Source organism: Henckelia pumila, chromosome 4, assembly GCF_033568475.1.
Source record: "Henckelia pumila isolate YLH828 chromosome 4, ASM3356847v2, whole genome shotgun sequence".
Taxonomy (NCBI): Eukaryota; Viridiplantae; Streptophyta; class Magnoliopsida; order Lamiales; family Gesneriaceae; genus Henckelia; species Henckelia pumila.
Genome location: NC_133123.1, coordinates 90985560 through 91013515, shown reverse-complemented (window position 1 = coordinate 91013515; position 27956 = coordinate 90985560). Strand labels below are relative to the sequence as shown.

The following is a 27956-nucleotide window of genomic DNA, read 5'->3' as shown; positions in this document are numbered from 1 at the left end:
GAATTTCTCCATATCGGCTGATTTTTGGAAAACCATGCCATCTGCCAGTGGAATTGGAGCATAGAGCCTATTGGGCTATCAAAAACTTTAACATGCAGATGGATGAGAGTGGCGAGCACCGGAAGCTGCAGTTGCAAGAATTAGAAGAGATCCGCAATGATTCTTACGCCAGCTCAAAGATTTACAAGGAAAAGACAAAGGCCTTCCACGAAAAGATGATTTCTAGACGGGAATTCGAAGTTGGCCAGAAAGTTTTGCTCTATCACTCCCGACTTCGGTTATTTCCAGGTAAGTTACATTTACATTGGAATGGTCCGTTTGTTGTCACTAATGTCTTTCCCCATGGCGCAGTCGAAATTCAAAGCTTGGACACACCCAAAACATTCAAGGTGAATGGCCACGGACTTTAACACTATTATGAAGGGATCCAAGCAAATTTTGGATGGGACGAGCATGATCTCACTCTAGATGCTCCGCCAATTGTCGAGTAAATTGCGGCATGCAGTCGAGCTATAGACTGACTATAAATTTAGCGCTAGCTGGGAGGCAACCCAGTGTCTTTATTTTTCCGCTCCCTTATTTTATTTTAGCATTTTTGTTGCCCCTTGATTTTTTTTTGTTCTTTCAGAAAATAGAAAATCCAAAAATAATTTGAAATTTTTCTCTCGCTCGATCAGTCTCATCTTACCGATCGAGCGAGTGTTGTTTTTGTGCAGGCAGAATGTTGGTTACTTTGGGCCCGCTCGATCGGTCACAACTTACCGATCGAGCGAGAGCACTTATAATGCGGACAGAGAGTTGGGTACTTTTCTCTCGCTCGATTGGCAACATTTGACTGATCAAGAGAGAAGCTTCTTACGCAAATTTAAACGCAGATTTCCTTCTCCCCTCTCTCATTCTATCTTATCACTCCCTTCTTTCTCTCTAAATCCCTAAATCCCCAAAATCTTCTTCTATATTTCCCTCATAATCTTCATCCTCTCTCGCAGGGAATTACCCAGCGGTCGCACTTATATCTCTGGTCATCCTCTTCTCCGCGAATTGCTCACACCGCCACTCTCTCATCAGCCCTGTCACCGCCGCACCAACGCCGCTAAGCACCACCGGTCGTTTTGCTGTCTTCTCTCCGGTTCCGACCATCACCCTCAGTCGTGCATCTCCACCAGACCTTATATTTGCTAATTCATCTCACATAGCTTGGAGATTCCACCAGAATTCTGTTGCACGCCAAGTGTTCGCCGAATTGCCTCTACTATTCTTTGTGTCTTCTTTGTTCTTATACATGGGGCCTAAATGAACCCGAGTTACAGGTGAGTCATCTTCTCAAGGCGAAGCCGCGGCTCGTTCTCATGCCAACTTTGTCGGGCTCTTTGTCAATGAAGCGGATCGTGATCGCTATGTGCTCGCTAAAGTAACCTGCTCTCCCATTCCCGAGCGTAGATTCGAATTAGAATTTGGTGATAGCGACGTTTTTGGGTTTATTCAAGAACTTGGTTGGACAAAATTTTGCGCGCAACCTCCTTCCGCTGTCGTATCGATTGTCCGTCAATTTTATGCTAATGCAGCGGAGAGGACGGATAGTAAGGCATTTTTCAGGGGGAAATTGATTTCTTTTCTGCCCCATGAGTTGAATTCCTTGTTTGAAATATCGGAGGTCGGCGATTCTCTATATCAAAGCATCAAAATCGACCCGGATTTGGATGATTTGCTAGTCCAACTGGCCTATCCTTGAGCTGCATGGGTTGACCCAGTGTCTTCATTGAATTTCAAAGAGCGCTATTTGCATGTGCTTCCTGCTACATGGTATGCTTTTCTGACTCGGCGTCTGATTCCGATATTACATTCTAGCGAAGTCAGTCTTGAGCGTGCTCTCCTCCTTTACGCTCTTTATTTGTGGTGGCCCGTTAACGTGGGGCGCGTAGTCCATAGTGAGATTCACCGGTCGATTAATTCTCCCGCCATGGGTCTCTACTTTCCCATTATCATCACTGCTTTGTGCATCCGCGCCGGGGTTTCTGTTCGTAACGATGAAGAATGGTTGCAGCCTAAGCGCCAAATAGACTCCACTGCTATTGAGGCTAAGAGGGCGTATCGCATTAAGCACTTTGTGCGCGACGACTAGTTTTATCATCCTCCGATACCCCAAAGACCACCTCAGCCTCCTCGTCATTCCCAAGCCGATGCTATCCATGCGCTTACCACCTTCGCTCATCAACAAGACGCATATAACACTGTGGCAGCTCACAACTCTCACGCTATGGACTCTTTAATCCGAGGTATTTCTACACATCAGGGCATCGAGACTTCAGCCGTTCCTGCTATGCTACCCTATCCACCGACCTTTCCATTTCAGTATGCCGCTCCTGTTCCACCTCCTGAGCTTGACGAGGAGGACGACGCCGACCGCTAGACCAGGGGAGTTCTGTTTTGATTTTTTTCCATTGCATTTGGTTTAGTTCTTTGTTGTGTCTTGTGTTTGATGCATTGAGGGCAATGCTTCATTTAAGTGTGGGGGGGTGCATTACATTACATTTGCATGCATGAGTGTTGTTTGTTTGTGTTTCGTTTTTGCCTTTAAGTTGTGTGCGTTTTTTTTTTTGTATGTTTTTTTGTCGTATGCATGAGTTGAGGATGAGATTGTTAGCCTATGATGATGACGTTATGTTGAATTGAAAATTTTTGAAAACTTTTGGCTCTTGATTGATTTGAGAAACCGTAGGTTGTTTGTTGAATATTCCAAGCACGCTTTTTTAACCAGTGAAGTGTAGTGATGTATTAGATACTGTGGATGTCTGTTGGACCATTGCATGACAATAGGTGTTTGTGGAACTTGATAGTTCTTGAGTCTTGATGATCTTGTTGATATAACATTTACTCTCTTGGGTACTTCTAGAATAAAAAAAACAAATTTTTATAACATGTTTATGAGTAATCGACTCCATCTGGGTTGCGAGCGAGATGTTTGAAATCCTATTCATCTTGTTTGTGGCTAAGTTTGCGGATAAAATGGGGTTAAGCCTTGGAAAAAAATTTATTAGTAAGACATCAGTTCCATCCGGGCTTGGAATGTGAATGAAATCCTATTCATGATTTCATAGCTTAGTATGCGGGTAATTATTGGGACTGTAAAAGAATTAAAATAATTGGTGCATAATTTTATCTCAAGAGAGTTGTGTTGTGTTGAAGTATTGTTGAGAGGAGAGTTCTTGATTGTGAGACTTGCACTGAATTGTTTCTAGGTCGGCGAATAGTCTTGACACTTTGTCTTTTGAAGTTGCATGTAACTGGGGTAACATGTCACACACACGTTCGCATTCGACTGAAGGTGTATCATTGATGATCAAGAGTACATGTGCGCTTGTTTTTGTGAGAAGAATTTTCCGAGGCTATATTATGCATGATCGCGTTATGTGTTTGTTTTGTTTCATTTTGTTTTGCATGACTTACTCGAGGGCGAGTAAGGAGTAAGTGTGGGGGAATTTGATAGTTGTGTTTTTGTTGCATTTTTAATATCATTTTGTTGTTGTTTTGCATTCGTTTACGTTTTTAAATTATGTATTTTGTTCGTATTTCATATTTTGTGTTTGCATGATGTGTTCTCCGATTTTGTGGTTAGGTCGTGTATTTTGGCGGATACTTGGACGGAACTTTGGAGCCATGGAAATGCTGAAATTTTTCTGAAGAAATGTGCTCGATCGATCTACAGCTTTCAACCGATCGAGCGGAGCATGTAATTGTGTAGACAGTAGGCTCGGATATTTTTGGCCGATCGAGTGGCGTGTGTATTTTGCAAAACAGAAGGGTACCATATTTTTGCTCGCTCGATCGGTAGACTTTAACCGATCGAGCAAGCGTCGCTGTTCGGGAAGGAGTTCTTATTTTTAGAAACTCTTTTATTTTGGACTCTAGTTTTTATTAGGTTTTTATTCCGTTTTTGGAAAATAATTATCAGACTTTTAGAATCTCTTTGGCGGCTAGGTTTTGTATTACAACTATCTCTCAAGTTTTCTTCTTTTCTTTTGAATTTTTTCTTGAGTTTTTGATGAATCGTTGTAGCTAAAATTTTATACTTGGTTGAGGGAGACGAAACCTTGATATAATTTATTCATGAGATTTGATTTTCAGTGTTTAATTCTTATTGAGTATCAATAGTTGATATGTTTTATTTCATGTTTGTATGCGAAATTTTTAGATTGGCCATCTTAGGATTTTGATAAGAAAACTAAAGCTAAATTAGAATTCAAATCCGTAATTGTTTGAATTAACTAATTTGCGAAGCAACTACGTTTGATATTTTCTGCTGTTGAATTTATTAATTCGTAGGAACAACTCTTGACTAGGCTAAATACATCCGCTGGTGCATGCGTTTTCTAGGTTCATCAGTTTTACTCGTTTGAATGCTACTTTAAATTTAAATCTAGATTGCTGGAATCCGGGTTAATTTATTGGTAAGAGTTAATTTAGAACGCTGGTTTCTAATTAACTAAAATTAAGGTGAAACATGAATTAGATTTTCAATGATGAATATTTGATATGATTAATTATTTTTTAGGGAATCGATGATTGAATGAATAAATATCAAGGGTGTAGTCGACCGATACCAAGGTTTGTCTCTTATTGATTACTCTAGTTTAATTCTCAATCTTGCATGATAGTGATAATATTACTTTTTAATTGCTTAAGTTTTTAGTAGTTAATTGAAAAACTCAAAAACCCTCCTTTGTTTTATTTAGAACTCATTAAATTTCCCTTTTCTCGTGGGAACGATCCCTACTCACACTACTACATATTCTTGTTTATCTATTGAGTTGGGTAATTTGGGCATGATGCGACTTAGCGCTACCACCCTCACCATAGAAAAATTAGCTATCGCCACCAACCGGGTGAACCTTACCAATCTCTGGTACAATCCACTAAATCTTGGTAAGCAGTCAACATATCAATTCCCAGAATGCAATCAAAATCCTCCATTGCTAATATCATAAGATTCGCCGTCAAAACATTTCCCTCAAACTCTAATGGACAACCCATTACTAGACGCTTAGCTGATGCTGATTGACCCATCGGTGTAGAAACAACAACCACTGTGGCTAGAGAAATGTATGGTAACTTATGTCTCTTAACAAAACGTAAAGAAATAAAAGAATGAGATGCATCAGTGTCAATGAGTACAAAAGTAGGTATTCTGCATAATATAAACGTACCCGCTATGACCCTCTCATTCTCGTCTGCTTGATCATGCCTCCAGGAAAACACCTGACTTGAAGCACGAGGTCTTAGATTAGAATCTCCTATCGACTGTCCCTGTGGTCTGAGATCTAGAACCCAAACTAGAACCAGCTCCCCTGGCCTGTGGACAATCCTTCTTCAGGTGGCCAATCTCCCTGCAATGAAAACATGCTATTGAAGCTCTACGATGTCTGTTAGTAGGATGAATCCCACCACAATGGTTACAAGGACCCTGACCTTTCTTCCCAAAGAGCATCACTCCCTTGGATCCTAAGGAAAAAGAAGTAGAACCAGCTTTCTTGAAAGACTGAACACGGGGACCCAAAGAACTCACGGGTCTAGATGAGAAGAAAGATCTGTTACGGTGAATGATGTCCTCTGCTTGGTGAAATCGACTAACCAATCCTTCATAGTTCATGTCCTCGCCCACAGCTACTCGGTCATGGATCTTCGGATTAAGGCCCTGGAGAAACAGATTGTACTTCGCCTCGGTGCTGTCAGAAATATAGGGGCAATAAGGCAACAACTCGAAGAAATTTTGCTGGTACTCGTCAATGGACATCGAGCCCTGCTTCAACAACTCGTCACTTGCTTTCGCCTGTCGGAGTATAAGAGGAAAATTTAGCTTATGAAAAGCTGTATGGAATTCTGCCTAAGTAGTCATGCCTCGTGCTGCAATGAAAGGTGCAGACATAGACCGCCACCAATTCCAAGCATGCCCCTCTATCAAAAATTCTCGGAAGCAGTTCTCCATATGCTCCAGCCAATCCTCTGCATCTTCTGAAGATTCACCTCCAACCATTGGCTTAGGGCTTATCTGCATAAACCGATGCATACAGAAGCTCCTACAATTATCATGGATATGGTGATGACCTCGGAGGTGCTCATGATTGACCTGATCACCCCAGCGTCCACCTATGCTGTCATGGCTACTCTCGTCTCCGACTCCCTCCATTTACCTGAAGATCAAAAGAATAATTCCCAAAAATATTTTCTAAGTCCCAAAAATTCTATGCATGTTTTGATACCATAAATGTAGTGACCCGCACTGTGATCACCTACTAATTAAAACTTAAGCATGAAATTAACTTAAATAAACAATAATCAAAATAAAACAGCGGAAATAAAATAATCAGTTACAATCCCAAGGAAATACTGACAATACTGTTATACAACCATATCGAATCAAGTGTATAAACCCAAATACATCAATACTGAAAACTTAGACAGACATCCCTGCTGGAAACCTGTAGCCTAAGCCCTCCTGGAACCACCCGCCTCATCCAAATGCAACCCTGCCCCATGGAATAGGGTGTCATGAAAAAACAGTACGAGGATGTGAGCATAAAATTCTCAGTACGAGAGTCTGAGTATACAATATTATATGTGCATGTATGCAAGTGTACTGGATACCAAAACACTCTGGTCAAGAAACAAGCTCATAGACCGGGCCCATGATATATAGCACGCTGCGTCGTTGCATCAAGAGGTGGCTCCTATACCTAGTGGATAATGGTGACCTAATAATAGCGCAAGTGTCCAACCATAACGGTGACCTGACACAAGACTTACGTGTCCAACCATCCACTACTCATAAGGTGAGCACCCTACTACTAAAGCTGTAGTAGCCCAGTTCCAATTTACAAGATTAATTGGTTAATTATATTTTATTAACAAGAGCACAAGTTAAGATCAAGAACACATGACATGAGTAGCTTGGGTCGTTCATGAGTAGCTTGGGTCGGTCATGGTTGTTCAACAATAGCTCGGACATTGAGCAAGAGTTCGGGCATTGAGCTAGAGCTCGGGCTTGGAGCTTGGGCTCGGGAATGTGTTAGTGCTTGGCTCGGGTCGGGTCGGGGCTTAGGGTGCTCAAGAAAGTGATGTGCAAGGCCAGGATAGTGTTCGGTCATCATGTAATTCAATTAATTCAAGAATCAATAAAGCATGCTCGCACGTATTTAAAATAATCATTTAAATAAATCAATCACATGCGAGAAATCAATTCATGCGGACTCGATCTACCCCACTCACTCTAGTTCATTTCCAAGAATCTTATCGCTCTGATACCACTTAATGTGAGACCTCGTTTTCTAATCGTCTAACCTCAAAAAAAATTAACACAATCGAACACTGAGAGCAGAGAACTCGAATAATTTTTTTTTTAAATGACCACGCGCTCGCGCGAGATCTTCATCTCGCGCGCGCGTGCAGTCTTGCTCATCAGTGCCTAGAGGAAGACCCCGTGCTCGCGCGAGATGCTCTCCTCGCGCGCGGGCAAGGTTCCAAAACAAAACCCTCAGGAAAGGCTCGCGCCCGCGCGAGGTGCTGGTCTCGCGCGCGCGCGAGCAAAATAACCCGAGCTCCTCAAGCTCCTCGCGCGCAAGCCAACTAGACAGAAAATGCAGGATTTCTGGAAAAGCCAAACAACACAATCTCCAATCAACTAAAACCCATGCATAAATACAAATCAACATTTAAACATACAATATTCTATGTTCTGCCCAAAATACAACATATCAAGTTCGACGATAGGATTCGATCGACTAATAAAAATATACAAGTTCAAAAGACACAACCCTACGACACGGTGTCTCACTTCAACCATTCTCACCCCGTGCTAACTCAGACGACTCGGTCCGGCTCCTGATCCCCCTGTTGTCAAGTACACATACAAACAAAAATAACAGCCGGATAACCAGGTTAGAAATATAATTTCCAAGTAAAAGAGACAGGAATACAATAACAATTAAACATCTCATATTGAAATGTAACAATCATCAATAATTCAAAATGATAGTGGATGTATGCATGACTTCAAAACTCGGGATTATCAAGTCAGATAATCGAAATATCAATCAGTACTCGGTTGGGATCCCTGGGTCAAGTCGTTATGAACAACCAACCTACACTCTCATTCGGGGTGGATGTCGCACAACTCAAACCCCTAGACTTCAGAGCAACTATAAGAAGTATTCTAGCACTTGGAAAAACTCGAAATCCAAGGCCACTTCAATATAGCTCCCTAAATCGTCTAATTTCAAAATGAATCAAATATTCGGCTCAATATGAATGCAAGTGTAAACAAAGTAAATCAATCAAGTTCACACCAACAACTTAACAAGTAGTATGTGATTTTTGGGACTCGAGAATCAATCGAACTCGAGTATTCAACCCCATTCAATTCAATGTCGTCTTTTACCTTTTCAAGTTCGTCGGTGATTCAAATCTGAAAATAACAATGAACTCAATCAATATCGAATCAAAATAAGTTGAGCCATCTCAAGAAGTTCAATATTATACCGTTCGTCGACTACAACCGGTTCAAGATCCCAAGTTCGTTCCAAACCCAAATTCTTTCAACCAAACTCTGAAAATATGAAATACGGATTCGATATCAAATTATCAACTCGAACAAACCCGGAAATCAAACCGAAATAATATAACCGACAATCCAAACCCGATTTCGACGGCATAACGGCTATAAACGATCAAACCAAAAATCTCAAATCAATAATCATCATTAACATAACCCAAACCATCTTCCAATCCATTAAAAACAACCAAATCCAACCAAAATCACAAAACCCATTTTCGAATTTATGCTCCAAAAATCATATAAAATCCAAACTTCATTCTTTTTCCGAACCGAATTCAAATACATGGTCTATGCTAGCTCAAGAACAACATACTCGAAAATCATCAAATTCTGACAACCCAACAAAATCGAAGTTCAAAAGATCGTAGCAAAACTTACGGCAAAACGACGCCCTCGTTGCGGTGATCATGAATCTCAACTCGAATCGGAAATCTGACGGTCGGATCTTGCGAATCAAGGAAGAAGAAGCTTGAAAAGTTAGCCATGGCTTCTCTCTCTCTCGGCTAGCGTGTGGGTGGGGGGAGGAAAAGGATAGGTAGGAGAGATATGGTGATAGGATAGATAATATTAATATAACACTCCCAATGGACTAGTCAACCGACATATTGCAATCCGGTCCCTTGAACTCCAAACTCAATCGATTCAATCCCGGCTCAAATAATTTCCATCAATATAATTTTAATAATTACTAAATTCCGCTAATCACAAAATAATTAATTTCAGGGCCTTACACTATCCAAAAGACTGCTCAGTCAAGGCGTCATGGTATGTAGCTTGTTGGGCCGTCGCATCAGGAGGTGGCTCACATACCATAATGATGTGTATATAATTAGATCCAAGTCCATAGAAATCCATCCACTAAAATACGGGGCTGAGCGACCCCTACTACAGGCTATGCAAATCAAGGCATAAAGCTCAATGTGTCCATGCATGCCGCAAATATCAATGCACAATAAATAATGCCACAAAAAACATGCAAATATAATACATGTATATTCAACCTGGTATCTCAGATAATACGTCCGTACCTTAATCTCAGCAATAAGAGCAACCTAGCAAATCCTACTATCTAGTCCAAGACTATAATCACATAGACACTATATCAGTTATAGTGCTCTAAAAGCCTTAACTAGACTAATAGCTACTCACACAAATTAATCGGAGTCTATATTTATACCTGCGTCCGTCGTCTGCACACTTATGGCGACTACCTCAAAAATTAGGCATAGCTCTGCTACAGCCTGCGTAGTGCTCCGCCACTCTCGGCCCTCCAGTAGGACGCCTAAAAACTCCAAAACCCCAAAAGAATAGCTATAATGGAGAGAGGAAGAAAAATGGTGCGATTTGAAATGAGATCGGACCCCTATATATAGATAGCGATATGAACCTCTGATCGCACGTTCGGAGCTTCCGATCCGATCAGAGCTTCTGATCCCATGCTTCCGAACTCTCTCCGCCAACCACGTGTTCAACTTTTAGAGGCTGCCTGCCAACAGTAGATCGGAGCTTTCGATCCCTTGATGTCACTGCTTATGAATTATTTCCGACAGTTGGCAATGGTGACGATCGGAGCTTCCGATCTCTACTGAGCTTCGGAATCCTGTTTGGAGCTTTCGATCTCCTCGAAGCTCAAAGCTCTTACCGGACCATTCTCAATCTTTTTGAATCCATTTTTATACTCCTTAGAATCATTTGAGGGTCCCTTAATCATGTTTTTAACCCATTAAGCATAATTAGGCGCTTGATTAACTTAATTCAAATATGGGATACTACACGGACCTAGAAACGTAACCATGCACGAACACCGTACCATGTCTTTGCATTGAATTTTGATTGCCAATGATGCACGGACCTATGTACGGAACCTTACAGGGGGTCCGTGCATACACACAATTCGGTGCGTTTGTGTGTGACGCGTTTTTAACTTTTGGACTCGGCCTATTCTACTAGAAAACTTTTTATTGTTATCTTTAGCATTATAAACTTGTAAAAACGTAGAAAAAACATCAGATTATTGATTGTTTTCAATTTTATCAAATATTTCCTCTATAATTTTGTTGAAGCTTTGGCTTTGTTCTTCAAAATAAAACTTATCAGTGTTTTTAAATATGTGTCGTTTGTCGATTGATTTTCATAGTGGATTATCAAAGACTAGTTCATTTGAATGTTCTCTTCAATTCAATTGTTTATCTCATGTTTAGTTGTTTCTAAGCTTCATAGTATAAGCGTGAATATCACAATAGTTACTTGTTTCAAAGATCTAGAAAAACTACTTGGTTTTTTTATATCTTGGAAAAATCATTCGACGGGGTAGACCTCAGGTTGGACGACGCGGGAGGTTCGAGGAAGGGTTATGTGCAGGACCAATGATCCGAGGGAGGTGTCGTCGTTCTATTTTAGTTGATTTTGGATACAGTATTTTCGATATGTTTATATAATTTTATTGTTTTGGATTTGAGTGCTGGTTGTATTCCATCGGTTTGTGTTGTTCATCTGATTTAATTTTCTACTGCTTTATTTCTTTGATTTATTTTTATTTAGTTTATTGCACACCTAAAAAATTTAAGTTAGTATTTGGTAGGGTCACTATAATATACTTTAAGTTGAAGATTTCTTTTCTTCTTTTGAAATACAAGTTTTTAATTAGTATTTTTTTAAAAAAATAATATAAAATATTTTTTTTTGGTTTTTTGAACAAAACATAAAATATGTCAAATATCATGTCCCTACCCAATGGGATCTCGAATATTCAGGTTTCGAAATATGTTGGGTATGAGATCGATAGAAAAAACCTCTGAATTAAGTTTGGGAATGGAATTAAGTAGGAGGGTCACGGAATAAGTCCCGACCGATTCCACCCGTAATTCAGATACAAAATTTGTAATTTTAGAAAAAAAAACGTATGTTTAAATAAGTTTAGATTTTTTAAGTATTCTTATCAAAAAACATAAGCTATTTATTTTTTCAGAAACATAAGCTATTTTAGTATTTGGATAAACGTTAAAAAATATTTTTTATTAAATTGAACCAAAATCAAAATTCAAAAGCTGGAAATTCTATCTTCTGAAAAAAAATTCAAATGCTTTCTTTAATCAAATTTTGTAAACAAACCATACATATTTCAAAAACATCATTTTTTTCCCAAAAAAAAAAACGGTTTTCAAACCTCAAACGAACCGGCCATAAGGCTGAAATTTGGCTAAATAGAGAGTCAAAAAACATATTTTCACAAACTGACAAAAGATGAGATAAATTTATGGAAATAATGCAAAAGTGTAATAAAAAAATCATAGGGGTAATGGGTATGAAATATACAATTGAAGGGGGAAATGCAATTAAAGCCACGAAAATGTATATAAACAGTTGCTGTCTGAATTAGCATCACCTCGTCCACGAAGACTTATTACAGTTCCGCTTTCCATCTCAATGTGTAAATTTCCTCCATATGTATAATATATCCATCCTCCCAGATCCCATTTTTCTGCGATAAATCTTGAAAAGTTATTCTACCATAACTTCCATTAATATTGATCCATGGAATTTTAGTTTTGAAACCGTACGTGATCTTCCCATCAAATTTATCTCCAACGTCAAGCATTTGAACATGCTAGAGCGGTTCCTTAGCCAACGCCGAGCTCGGCAGCTCAATCAGATTTTGTGCAACTGTAAGGTCACGTTCCTGTGTCTGTTTCTTACCGTGATGGTCCTGCGCGCAAGTCTTGGTGCGGGGAAATTCGGGACGCCGGAAAAAGACCTTGACAAGATCCGGGAAACCTTAACTTACATCCCACGTGTCTTGGAAGCGGCTTCGCATGGCCGGCGGGTTAAATCCATCTCAAGTGGCAGCAATTATTATGCCAACTTTGATGCAAGGAGAATTTTCAAAGATGATGATGATGACGATGATTATAAACATGATCCATCGAAACCATACGTCTTAGGTCCAAAGATTGATAATTGGGATCGAATGAGAGGGCTATGGTTGAGACGTAATCTGAATTTTCCGAATCACGTGGCCAGAAGAAAGCCCAGGGTTTTACTGGTCACCGGTTCATCTCCCAAGCCGGGCGAGAACCCGGTCGGCGATCATTACTTGCTGAAATCGATCAAGAACAAGATTGATTACTGTAAGCTACATGGGATTGACATTTTTTACAACATGGCCTTGCTAGATGCAGAAATGGCGGGGTTTTGGGCGAAACTACCGCTGATTCGTAAACTTCTGTTTTCGCATCCGGAAGTGGAGTTACTGTGGTGGATGGATAGTGATGCAATGTTCACAGATATGGTGTTTGAGTTGCCTTGGGAGAGGTACAGGGGTTATAACATCGTACTTCACGGTTGGGATCACGAGGTTTATGAAAATAACAACTGGATCGGATTGAATACTTGTAGTTTCTTGTTAAGGAACTGCCAGTGGTTTTTAGATCTTCTGGACGCGCTGGCGCCGATGGGGCCAAAAGGGATGGTGAGAGAGGAGGCCGGAGAACTTTTACCAGAGATCGTAAAGATAGGCCGATTTTCGAAGCGGATGATCAGTCTGCTATGGTGTATATATTAGCCACACAGAGGGATAAGTGGGGGGACAAGGTTTACTTGGAGAGTACATATTTCTTGCATGGCTACTGGGGATTTTTGGTGGATAGGTACGAGGAAATGATGGACAGTTATCACCCTGGTTTCGGCGATTAACGGTGGCCGTTGGTGACGCATTTTGTGGGTTGCAAGCCTTGTGGGATGTTCGGTACTAACTATCCTATCGAAAGGTGCTTGAAACAGATGGATCGCGCATTTAATTTCGGGGACAATCAGATCCTGCAGATTTATGGTTTTACGCATAACACGCTTGCCAGTAAGAAAGTGAGCCGAATTCGAAACCAGACGAGTAAGCCACTTGAGACGAGGGATGATCTTGGCTTGCTTCATCCTCCATAAAAATCTGTGAGATTGTCAACTTATTGAATTATATATAGCTCAAAATTCCTGTTGAGATCAAGAATTCCTTGTCTACGTTTTACACAACAATTAATTTTTTTGGCTCCTTTGATCATATATATATATATATATATATATATATATATAGTTCTTGGGGTTTTGCATGTGTCCCATTATATTGGTTGTAGTTACTGTTTCATTCATTCTCATCGGTTTAATTGAATGAAAAATTTGAAAATTCAAGTTTTCTGGTGAAAATTAGATAGATACATGGCACACTATCATGCACGGTGTAATATATTTTAATAAGATCACTCTAGCTGCAGCAAAGTTCCATATTCGAATTTCCGCATTCCAACTTCTTTGTTGCGTATGTCTTAATTTTGGGATATCACACTTTATAGATTATTAATTTCACCCCAATTATAAATTTATAATAAGAACGTATAATAAATAAGTTAATGAGAAATAATTTTTAAATTTTCTATCTTTTGTTGCTTTAATTAATAAGTCTTACTCCCTCCGTCTCATATCATTAGGTAAGTATATATTTTCACACAAATTAAGAATTTTTTTGAGAATATCAATTTAGAAAGGAATTTTTCATTTTAGCTTTATTTAATGAAGATTTGAATTGAATTGAATAAAATAAATTTATAATTAATTGATGATATTAATTTAATAGGGATAAATTGGTAAACGAATATGAGATATAACATTAACTACAAAAACTAGACTATATTTGAGACCGATGAAAAATTAAATGTATCCTAAATGAGTGTTGATGATGGAAAGAGTTTACTGTTTGATTGGTTAATTCTGTTTAATGATTTCACAGTTTGAGATTAGCTAGTTAGAGTTCAACTATTTTGACTCTTGGATTGCGTGAGTATCATTTAAATTGTTTATCCTAGTACTCATTTTGAGGATGAAATCTCTGGGCTAATTGCATTCACATCTCCTGTGAAAAGTCTAAAAGATATAAAACCCCCTAAGAAATATTAATAGGCTAATGCATCCCTCAGTTTTTTAAAATGTAGCACATTTCACCCCTATGTTATACAAATTCGGGCACATTTATACCCTCTCATAGGGGTTTTTATGCTAATTTTTTTAAAACATAGGGTCTAACATGCTATTAATTTTACACAGGGTGTTTTATGCCTTTTAGACTTTTTACAGGGGGTGTGAATGCAATTAGCCCAAAATCTCTTGATAGGGGATAATTTAGTGACCCAAGTACCATTTTATATGATTAAAGAAATTAAAAATATTAAATGGTCACTAGTCAAGTAAATCAAGTAATTAAAAACTTTCAAATCAAAGGATTTGAGTTTGAAACCTCTGAAAGGTTCGGATCCACCGAATTGACTTCGGAAGTACCAAACAAGATCGTATCGTCAAAACGTAGGTCGGAACATCAGAAGTAAAATTAGGCTACGCAGATTATGAGGTGTCAAAAATGCACGAATACGTGGGGGGTCGGATATACCGATCAAGTTCGGACCATCCGAACACGGCCGTTCACTTAGGTGTCAAGACGTTGTCAACATGTCGATGCATACAGTAGTTCAGAGGATCAGAACTGGGAGCGGATAGTCCGATCGTGGTCTATAAATATGGCTTGGATTTCTCACTAGGTGCGTGTTTTAGGTGTGATAAGTCCAATTTTTATATTGAATGGTTCTAGCCATATTATTGAGGAGGGTCCGACATTAGCGTGGTGCTAGTAGGTTTGTGGGTAAGTTGTGCGGGAGTTGTAGCCTTCGACAGAAAATGGCTAGCGACGGACGCATGTATAAACTTGGATTGTTAGTATTTATTAGCAGTAGTCTTTTGTTGAATCCGATATTTTGGTGATAACAAACAACAACTCATTGTATAGGAATGTGCTGCCAACCATTGTATTTCAGGAATCTACTACAACTTCTACCGGAAGCTTGTCAACCGCCTTTGCTCTCGACCGGCTGAAGTCACAAGCCTATCGACTGGCTATCAAAACCAGCAGAGGATAAATCTATCTACCGGAAGCTTGTCAACCGCCTTTATCTCTCGACCGGTTGAAGTCACAAGCTTATCGACTGGTTATTCAAACCAGCAGAGGACAAATATCTCTACCGGTAGAATGCCAACTGCCTATCTAGATATCTCGAGACAAGTACCTGTGACAAGATGTTCTTTGCAGGATCTTTTATTAAAAGCAGAACCGGCGTTTCAGAAGATTTGTTGACTCCTGCAAATCAAGACTGTAAGAGTGGGTGCCCAGTGAGCCAACTGTGTGGCTATGGGCTTTGTTGACTCTTTGTATAAACAATCTTTTGTTTAATATTATTTACACTTTTATGGCAATGACTTTATATTACTTCATATTGTTATATACTATTGTTGTTTTGATAAAGACCTTGAATATACTATAGTGTATGTAAGATGTGGTAGAACATGGAGATGTCTATCATGAAATACATCTTATAGTCACTGTATATTCTAAAACCGTTCCTAGTCGATTGAGCCGTCCGATAATAAGGATAAGGATCGCTCGAGTTTGAGACTAGCATTTGCGATGCGGAGTACCACGTTTCATTGGTAGGGAACATGGAGATGTTCGAAGCATGCAAATGGATATTCATAGGATGAATAGTCGAACTACCCTATCCGGACTTTCCAAGTGGTTATCACTTATCGAGTGGATAAAGTCCGCGGTTTTGGTTGTACACCATTAGTCCTTACGACTTGAAACATCATGGAGACTCTATATGCTAGTACTGTGCTTTGACTCGTTTACCGACTCTGAGGGGGTCATCAGGTGTCGAGATTGGGTACAGTTACGACACATATAGGAGTCAATGCATTGTTGTCAAGGATTCACCACATACTTGCGAGTGTGGATATCCTATGCGATCTGAGGAGATATTAGTGTGACAAATCTCTGGCCAGAGTACTTGATGTGATTTAAGAAATGGTTTCTTAGTAGCACATGCGATGTCACTAATTTGATCTTCAAGATGTATTGCATAGTTATCGAATCTTGAGCGACTCTCGATATACCAATGGTTGTTGATTCGATCGGGATATTTGGATGAAGGGACCGTACTGTACGCTAACCAAAATCTACTGGTTCTTGTAGGCACTATCAGTGATACCTAGGGAATCATGGGGCGATGTTGCTAGGCGCTTTACCATGATTCGTTGGGCAAGTCGGAAAGTGTTGTTCCGAGTCACAAGGAGTTGTGAGCCCACGGCTAGCTGTATCCCTGAACCATTGAGGGTCACACAGTGTAATGGAGTTTTAATCCCCGTTGAGATAGTTAAATTTAAAGAGTTAAATTTAATGAACTAAGGAGTTGGACTTCTTAAATAAGAGTAAGGGAGTAGGATTTCCTAAAATGACATAGGGATGGACATTTTTGGAAACCACTGAATTCGGATTCAGGAAAATTTATTTTGACTTTAAAACGTGCAGAAATGGTTTCTGTGCACATTGGTGAAATCGTTTCATCAATCGGAGTCACGATGAATTTTATATTAATTTCTGAACGAGCGGGCTTTGCTTGTCGGGCCCCAGCTTATGACTAATGGGCCCTAAGGTGTTAGTGGCCTGCATTATAAATAAGTTATTTCAGTACAGAAATTACACACAACAGGTCATAATTTTTGAGACAGAGCAAAAATCGAACCCTAGCCTCTCTCTCAACAAATCGGCCGAACCCTCCCCCTCTGCCCGAGAAAATTCCGGTCTGTGATTTTGAATCGCAGTAAGGAATAACGAATCAAATTCGTGTATTCTCTTCGCAGAAAACTTCTGATAGATTTTCTAGTGCAATCTATCAGAGGGATTAAACCTCTGTTCGTGGACCTGATTGAAGGCGTTCATCGGTTCCAGGGAGAGACAACAAGAGCAGAATTGTTCTGTTGGTGTCCATTAATCTCGTTGCGAGATTTGAGGTAAAATTTATTTAATTGTTATTTAAATTTTACACACACGTAATTCAATCGATGAACGGTTGATACCCATACCATGGAAACGTTCCATGAAAATTTTTAAACTTCCGCTGCACCGAGTATCAATCGTAATTGGTCTGGGAACTCGCCAGTTTTCGAACAGTGGTATCAGAGCACAGGTTGCTCAGATCAATCGATTGAATTAATCAATTGTACAAAATTTTTGAGTCTCGGTTTTTGAAACAAAATAAATATTTTTAATAAAAAAAAAAAAATTTTTTTTTCGGGGGCGAAACCCGGGCAGCGATTGGATCGCTGCCCGGAAGGGGCAGCGATGGTCGCTGCCCCCAGGGGCGGCGCACGGCGCCGCCCAAAGGGGGCGCACGGCGCCGCCCAGGGCGGCGCACGGCGCTGCCTTGGGCAGCGCTGTGCGCTGCCCAGCGCAGCGCTGGGCGCTGCGCAGGGCAGCGCTCGGCGCCGCCCAGGGCGGCGCACAGCGCCGCCCAGCGGCGGCGCCAGGCGCCGCCCTGGCAGCAAGCGTTGCTGCCCTAAGGGGGCAGCCGGGTGGCCCGCGGGAAAAATTAATATTTTATTAAAAATTAATTTTAATATGTTAAAATTTTATTTTTGGTCCGGTCAAAAATTGTTTTTGATTGGTTCACGAGATTTCGGATCGAATTGTTCGAGTCCGTAAATTTTAAAATTGATTTTGGATAAATTTGAATTTTTGGAAAATTTTAATATTTTATCCGTAAATTGAATTTTGAAATCAATTATTTTGGTACAATTGATGATAAGATATGATCTTATGATATATTAGATAAAATATGATTTTATTTGTAAAATTGGATTTTATAGATAAAATATGATTTTATTTGATATGGAGATAAAATATGATTTTATATGTGAAATGTGATTTTATATATAAAATATGATTTTATCTTGTTTAAATTTGAATTGCCACAGCATGTTATCCAATAAATTAATTTTGAATTAAATGTTATTGGATAAGGATGATCGATTGCCATGACCAATTTTGTAGGTGTATGTTAGGAATTTACATTTTGTCTTTATTGTTGTTGGTTTTATTAATGGGCCTGGTTTATGGCCCGATATGAATGTCATATGTAATAAAAGTGGGCTTGGTTTATAGCCCGTTCCCACCCCCTAAAAATTTATCCCCTACTTGTCATTGTTATTTATTGTAAATACATTAGATTTAGTGGGAGATCAAGATTTGAAGATGGTGGGCCCAGCAGACAATGAAGACTGAAGAAATGTAAATTGGAAGCATATGTAATAGGATTGCATTTGCATACTGCATATTACCTAGGATTGGACTAAGACCCGTGATTGGCAACCACGGGTCAATTAGAAATGGAATCGATCATCCTATATAATATGTGATATTATGATTGTATGCATGTTTAGACATAAATTGCGTGAATCCGGCAATGCATGCAATAAATTAAATATGATGAGACAAATATTTTTATAAATAAAATCCCTCATTTTAAATATGATTTAAAATTTATATCAAGATAAATAAAGGAAATTTAAATATTGTTTAAATGTTCCTACCTTCCATCAACGGTCAATGTATGTGATGCTACCCGCGGATACGGTCCGGCTCATATTATTGGGGGGGCCCGTCCGTCGGAAAGCTGTACATTGGATCGACAAATGTTGTAAGTTGGGTGGAACTCCCATGGGATCGGCTCATATTATTGGGGGATCCACATGGCGACCGTCCATCACAACTTAATATTGATGGGTCATCTTGACATGTCACTTTAAACGGCGTCATATTATTGGGCCCTTATTGGACATGAGGTAAATACATGGGGGTTGCTTTGGAAGCAATTGGGCTCTACCTTTTGAGAATTATGGTTGGCTGATATTATTCGGGACCATAAGTTTGTCAATTGGACTCCATGTTCTCACTAAGGAAAAAGTTTCCCGTTTTCACTAGAGGGTGGTGAAATCGTTAAAATAGTGGGAGTGAGATTCATAAAATTAAATTCGCCTATTTTATGTCTTAGTAAATTGTTAAACAATCATTGATATATGTCTGTTTTTCCTTTTCAGTATTTCATACAATGAATTCGCGAAATCCTTTATTCTCGATCCTCGAACAAAACAAGCTGACTGGCGCCAACTATACGGAATGGTTCCGGAAGTTGAAGATTGTCTTAACTTCGGAGAAAATGCTCTACGTGTTAGAGAAAGCACCTCCGAAGGAAGCACCAGCTGACATAAGTCCGGAGGAATTGGCCAAACTTGATGCATGGTGTGACCATGACATCAAGACCAAATGCTATATGCAAGCCTCGATGTCTGATGAACTCCAGAGGCGATTTGAGGACACGGTGAATGCTGCTGACATTCACACGCAACTCAAGAAACTTTTTGGGGCTCAGTCGAGGGCTGAAAGGTTCTCTACTGTTAAGGAGTTGATGACGTGCCGCATGCGTGAAGGGACTTCGGTCCGTGATCATGGGGTACGAGTGATTTGGCTCATACAGAAGTTAGCGACCCTTGATTTGGTGTTGGAGCATGAACTCAATGTGGACTTGCTGCTTCTATCTCTTCCTTCTTCATTTGATGGATTCGTGATAAATTTTAATATGAACAAGATAGAGGCCACCCTTGAAGAGATGGTCAATATGCTCGTTACATATGAATCCACACTTAAGAAGGATAAGCCAGCTTTCTTGGTGGGCTCCTCATCTTCTGCTAAGAAGGGGCCAAGTATGAAGGGCAAGAAACGTTCTGCCCCACCCAAGAAAGTGGAACCCGAGAAGAAGCAAAAGACAAAGGCTTCAAACGATGGAAAATCCAAGGATGTTTGCCATTACTGCAAGAAGCCGGGTCATTGGAAGCGCAACTGCAAGGAGTATCTTGAGCAGTTGGGAACTGCAAAGGGTATGTTCTATATCGAAATAAACATGTCACTTAATACAACTTCTTGGGTATTGGATACCGGATGTGGATCTCACATTTGCAATGATTTGCAGGTGATGACAAGAAGTCGCAGGCTTAGAATGGGTGAGACCCAGCTGAGGCTCGGGAATGGTTCCAGAGTTGAAGCTACGGCCATTGGAGATGTTTGTTTGATTTTGCAGAATGGTTTTAAATTATTGTTGAGAGATGTTTTATTTGTGCCAGATTTAATTAAAAACATTATTTCTATTTCTATGCTTGATAGAGATGGTTATTCTTGTAATTTTGTGAATGGGATTTGCAATATTTACAAGAATGAATGTTTAATTGGAAATGGACAACTTGAAAACGATCTATACAATTTAAAACTAAAAGACGTTCCAGTAAATTGTATTGACAAACCGGCGACAACAAACAAAAGGAAAATCGATAGTCAAAACCCGGCAAACCTTTGGCACGCTAGACTAGGTCATATTTCCTCTAGGAGGATGAACAAGCTAGTGGGAGAGGGCATGTTTGATATGTCTGATATTAACTCTCTACCTACTTGTGAATCCTGCCTAAAAGGGAAAATGACTAAATCTCCTTTTAAGGGGAAGCCTGAACGTAGTCAAAATCTGTTGGATTTGATCCATACAGATGTTTGTGGTCCATTTAGAGTAGGGACTCAACATGGCCACACCTACTTCATTACCTTTACTGATGATTATTCTAGGTATGGGTATTTATATTTAATGAAATATAAGTCTGAAGCATTTGAAAAGTTCAAAGAATTCAAGGCTGAAGTAGAAAACAAGCTAGGTAAAAGTATTAAAGCACTTCGATCGGATCGAGGTGGAGAATACTTGAGTACCGAGTTTTTGGACTATCTAAAAGAGAATGGGATTCTCTCTCAGTGGACTCCTCCTATGACACCACAGCTTAATGGTGTATCGGAGCGTCGTAATCGAACTTTGTTGGACATGGTTCGATCCATGATGAGCTTCACTGAGCTTCCACCTTCGTTTTGGGGCTATGCGCTTGAAACGGCGGTATTGTTGTTGAATAACGTCCACACTAAAGCAGTGGACAAAACACCATACGAGTTATGGAATGGCAAAGCTCCTAAGTATTCATACTTGAGGATTTGGGGATGTCCTGCTTACGTGAAGCGGACAGTGGGAGATAAGTTGGATAGTCGATCCAGCTTGTGTTATTTTGTGGGGTATCCGAAGAATTCAATCGGATATTATTTCTATTATCCTGCTGAAACAAAGGTGTTTGTTTCACGGAATGCCACCTTCTTGGAGAAGGAGTTCTTATTGGATAAGAAAGGCGAGATGATGGAACTCGAAGAAGTTCGAGAAGAACCCGAAATACAAAATAACGATCCCACACCTCAGGAACCATTGCTGGACACGCCTGCACCTAGAAGATCCAAGAGGACTTCTAGACCTCCAGTTCGATATGGTCTTCTTCTTGAAGAGGGTCAAGATGAACCCGACATTGGATGTGATCCAAGAAGCTTCAAGGAAGCAATTTCTGATGCGGATTCGAATTTATGGCTTGAAGCTATGAAGTCAGAATTGGATTCGATGCATACTAACCAAGTCTGGTCTTTAGTGGATCCTCCCGATGGAATTGTTCCAATAGGGTGTAAATGGATCTACAAAAGAAAGCTTGGGCCTGATGGTAAGATATTGACTTACAAGGCGCGATTGGTGGCGAAAGGTTATACTCAAAGGCAAGGAGTTGACTATGATGAAACTTTTTCACCAGTCGCAATGTTCAAGTCCATAAGAATCCTAATTGCCATAGCTGCATGGTATGACTATGAGATATGGCAGATGGATGTGAAGACTGCTTTTCTTAATGGAGACATTAAGGAAGAAATCTATATGAAGCAGCCTGAGGGGTTCACATCCATGGGAAGCGAGCATAAGGTATGCAAGCTTCAGAGATCAATTTATGGTCTAAAACAAGCATCAAGAAGTTGGAACCAGAAATTTGATGAAACAATAAAAGATTTTGGTTTCATCAAGAACCCGGAGGAACCTTGCGTGTACAAGAAAGTAGTTAAGGATGCGGTGACATTCTTAGTACTTTATGTTGATGACATCCTACTCATTGGGAATGATGTAGGGATGTTGCAGTCAACAAAGATATGGTTATCAGGTAGATTTTCGATGAAGGATTTGGGAGAGGCATCCTACATTCTTGGGATACAGATCTATAGAGATAGGTCTAAGAGAATGATAGGACTCACTCAATCAACCTACATCGATACCATATTGAAACGGTTTTCAATGGATGGGTCCAAGAGAGGACATCTACCCATGTGTCATGGAGTTTCTCTATCCAAGTCTATGTGTCCCAAGACTGATGCAGAGATAGAGAATATGACACATGTACCATATGCGTCAGCTATAGGTAGTATCATGTATGGGATGATATCTACCAGACCGGATGTAGCATTTGCTCTGAGTGTCACGAGCAGATATCAGTCTAATCCTGGTCAAATGCATTGGAAAGCCGTGAAGGACATTCTTAAGTACTTGCGAAGGACTAAGAATATGTTCATGGTTTATGGAGGACGAGAACTCAAACTGGAAGGCTATACCGACTCTAGCTTCCAAAGTGATGTGGATGACTCGAAGTCAACCTCTGGATTTGTGTTCATGCTCAATGGTGGTGCTGTCTCTTGGAAGAGTTCCAAGCAGGACACCACAACGGATTCCACCACTGAGGCTGAATACATTGCAGCATCAGCTGCTGCTAAAGAGGCCGTTTGGATGAGGAATTTCGTCCAAGAGTTGGGCGTCATTCCTGAATTTGTTGGTCCAGTCCCGGTGTACTGCGACAACACGGGTGCCGTTGCTCAAGCAAAGGAACCAAGGTCTCATCAAAGATCCAAACACGTACTGAGGAAATACCACATAATCCGGGAGATTGTGGAAAGAGGAGACATCAGTGTCGAACGAGTGGCCTCTGCAGACAATATCGCTGATCCACTTACTAAGCCTTTGCCAGGACCATTGTTTGACAAACATCGCGAAGCAATGGGTCTACGTAGTATGACTAGTTGGCTATAGGGCAAGTGGGAGATTGTAAGAGTGGGTGCCCAGTGAGCCAACTGTGTGGCTATGGGCTTTGTTGACTCTTTGTATAAACAATCTTTTGTTTAATATTATTTACACTTTTATGGCAATGACTTTATATTACTTCATATTGTTATATACTATTGTTGTTTTGATAAAGACCTTGAATATACTATAGTGTATGTAAGATGTGGTAGAACATGGAGATGTCTATCATGAAATACATCTTATAGTCACTGTATATTCTAAAACCGTTCCTAGTCGATTGAGCCGTCCGATAATAAGGATAAGGATCGCTCGAGTTTGAGACTAGCATTTGCGATGCGGAGTACCACGTTTCATTGGTAGGGAACATGGAGATGTTCGAAGCATGCAAATGGATATTCATAGGATGAATAGTCGAACTACCCTATCCGGACTTTCCAAGTGGTTATCACTTATCGAGTGGATAAAGTCCGCGGTTTTGGTTGTACACCATTAGTCCTTACGACTTGAAACATCATGGAGACTCTATATGCTAGTACTGTGCTTTGACTCGTTTACCGACTCTGAGGGGGTCATCAGGTGTCGAGATTGGGTACAGTTACGACACATATAGGAGTCAATGCATTGTTGTCAAGGATTCACCACATACTTGCGAGTGTGGATATCCTATGCGATCTGAGGAGATATTAGTGTGACAAATCTCTGGCCAGAGTACTTGATGTGATTTAAGAAATGGTTTCTTAGTAGCACATGCGATGTCACTAATTTGATCTTCAAGATGTATTGCATAGTTATCGAATCTTGAGCGACTCTCGATATACCAATGGTTGTTGATTCGATCGGGATATTTGGATGAAGGGACCGTACTGTACGCTAACCAAAATCTACTGGTTCTTGTAGGCACTATCAGTGATACCTAGGGAATCATGGGGCGATGTTGCTAGGCGCTTTACCATGATTCGTTGGGCAAGTCGGAAAGTGTTGTTCCGAGTCACAAGGAGTTGTGAGCCCACGGCTAGCTGTATCCCTAAACCATTGAGGGTCACACAGTGTAATGGAGTTTTAATCCCCGTTGAGATAGTTAAATTTAAAGAGTTAAATTTAATGAACTAAGGAGTTGGACTTCTTAAATAAGAGTAAGGGAGTAGGATTTCCTAAAATGACATAGGGATGGACATTTTTGGAAACCACTGAATTCGGATTCAGGAAAATTTATTTTGACTTTAAAACGTGCAGAAATGGTTTCTGTGCACATTGGTGAAATCGTTTCATCAATCGGAGTCACGATGAATTTTATATTAATTTCTGAACGAGCGGGCTTTGCTTGTCGGGCCCCAGCTTATGACTAATGGGCCCTAAGGTGTTAGTGGCCTGCATTATAAATAAGTTATTTCAGTACAGAAATTACACACAACAGGTCATAATTTTTGAGACAGAGCAAAAATCGAACCCTAGCCTCTCTCTCAACAAATCGGCCGAACCCTCCCCCTCTGCCCGAGAAAATTCCGGTCTGTGATTTTGAATCGCAGTAAGGAATAACGAATCAAATTCGTGTATTCTCTTCGCAGAAAACTTCTGATAGATTTTCTAGTGCAATCTATCAGAGGGATTAAACCTCTGTTCGTGGACCTGATTGAAGGCGTTCATCGGTTCCAGGGAGAGACAACAAGAGCAGAATTGTTCTGTTGGTGTCCATTAATCTCGTTGCGAGATTTGAGGTAAAATTTATTTAATTGTTATTTAAATTTTACACACACGTAATTCAATCGATGAACGGTTGATACCCATACCATGGAAACGTTCCATGAAAATTTTTAAACTTCCGCTGCACCGGGTATCAATCGTAATTGGTCTGGGAACTCGCCAGTTTTCCAACAAAGACAACAGGTTGTACCAAAATGGCAAAAACACAGAATGACTGCAGATAAAGCATTCGACCGTTTATTCCAGTTTTGGACCCTGGAAGTTGTCTGCAGTGTACGATCCTCATGCAGAATCATCAATGCATTTATGAGCATTAAATGTGCATTCAATGCAGCATCAGAACGTTCAAAATAAAGACGTTGATGATTGACCTATATAAAGGGAAGATTGCTCAAAAAGAAAAGATATACAACGTGAACAACAAGTGATACGAGACAACGAAGAGAGACAAGCAACTCAGAAAAATTTCAATCACTTGAATAATATCAGAAGTCCTCATCTGATATACCTGAGCACACTTACAAGATCATTCATCTGCTGCTCAAATAAACCCTCGCCTACAGTTCACATATCTGATCGTCAAGGATCATCCTAGGGTTTTCAAGCCTCTCGACCGCTCTGCAGTCTGAGAAGCTCAACTCAACTATACTCAGTGTTGAAGAGACTTGAAGCTGCTCTGAAAGCTTCCACCAGTCTGATAAGAACTGAGAATCTTATCTGTGTAAATCTAGGAGTTTCGGATTAGGCATTGGATAAGTCCTAAGTCTGAAGTGGGTGTATTACAAGACGTTGTAATAACCAAAGTCTTCTAGTGAATTCCTTCCTAAGTGGAAGAAGGGGAGACGTAGAAGGATTAAGCCTTCGAACTTCCATAAAATCGTGCTTTAGCATTTACTGCCATTTATCTTACATCCTGCTCATACATTGCATTATAAACTTTGCATCACTAAAACCTCTGAACTATTTCCGCACTATTTAAAGTTGTTCAAAACGTTTTAGAAGTTGAGAAAACTGATTAAGTGAACTAAACCTCACTTGATCATTTTAAAGAAGAAGAAGAAAAGTTTCAGAGTGTATTCACCCCCCTCTACCCTCTGAACCGATCCCAACAAGTGGTATCAGAGCGGGTTCCTTTCTCAACTGCTGATCTGAAGTTTTCAAATCATGACTTCTTTCAACAGAATTCCTATGTTCTCTAAAGAAGAGTATGATGATTGGAAAATTCGCATGCAGGCACATCTTGCAGCACAGGATGATGACATGCTATATGTCATAACAGACGGTCCTATCAAAATTATGAAGGTCAACCCAGCTCTAGCCGATGGTGCAGGACAAATGATTGAGAAACCAAGAGCTGAGTGGACCACTGAGGACAAAAAGAAGGCCAATCTTGACAATGTGGCCCGGGACATCCTATACAAAACACTGGACAAGAATATGTTCAGCAAAATCAAGTCATGTTCCACAGCAAAGGAGATTTGGGAGAAGCTCACTCAGCTGTGTGAAGGGAATGACCAGACAAAGGAAAACAAGCTCACTCTGGCCATTCAAAAATATGACAACGCCAAAATGAAGCCAGGGGAAACCATGGCTGAATTTGATGAACGGTTCAGTAGTATCATCTGTGATCTTATTGCTTTAGGTAAAACTTATACTAACCGTGAAATTGCTGTGAAGGTTATGAGAGCTCTGCCCAAAGAATGGGAGATCAAGACAGTGGCCATGAGAGAGTCAAAAGACTTGAGCAAGGTTGAACTGCATGATCTCTTTGCAGATCTCAAAGCCTATGAGTTCGAGCTCAACATGAGAACAGAAGATGAACCATCTACTTCTCAACCAACCAAGGCCTTAACCTCAACCGTGATATGTCCAACGGTCGAGGAAGCTCCAAAGAGATCAGCTGAGCAAATCAGCAATGAAGCCATGACACTCTTTGTCAAGAAATTTGGTAAATTTATGCGTAAAAACAATTCTAAATTTAAAAATTATCATAAATCGGACCATACAAACGATGGTCCTACTTGTTTTAACTGTGGAAAGCCAGGCCACTTCATTGCAGACTGCACCAAGCCTAAGAACAATGATCAGAAGCAATTCTCCGAAAGAAGAAGGGGTAAGGAGGATAAAAGGACGTTTAGAAAAAGAAGAGACCAAAGGGTTCTAGTAGCAGACGAAAGCAAAAACAAGTGGGCTGAGTCTGACTCTGACAACTCCAATACCGGAAGCTCTTCAGATGACAGCGATGATGAAAAAGTGGAATGCCTTATGGCCGACATCGAAGAAGAAGCTGAGGAGGTATTTGACTTTGGCTCACCTGAATTTACTCACAGTGATTTAGTTACTGCTTTACACGAAATGGCTAATGAATACAAAGCATTATCCAAGGAGTTCGAGGAAGTAAAGGCAGAAAGAGCTGACCTAAAAGATAAGTCAAGCAAATCAAGCTGCATGCAGCAAAAAGAGCTTGATGGTCTTAAGGTCAAGCTAAGTCTGCTGGCTACTGAGAACGACACCTTGAAAAGAGTATTCCAAGCTACCTTGATTGAGAATAAAAAACTACTTGAAACCATTAAGGCTTGGAATAAATCTTCGGTAACCATTGACAAGATTCAAGAAATCCAAAGACCGGTACATGATAAAACCGGTCTAGGGTTTGGAACAAATGAACAGTCTATGGAATCCTGTATTCAGTCAAGCCTGGACAAAGGCAATCTTAACAAAATAAGATTTGTCAGGTCCAGCACGATATATGAACACGATAAGTG

At 40.1% G+C, this 27956-nt stretch overlaps 1 pseudogene; it reads left to right on the top strand.

Moving 5' to 3' along the window:
* The first annotated feature begins 12212 nt into the window (after positions 1 to 12212).
* LOC140866947 (xyloglucan 6-xylosyltransferase 2-like) lies at positions 12213 to 13570 on the top strand (annotated as a pseudogene).
* Positions 13571 to 27956: the final 14386 nt, after the last annotated feature.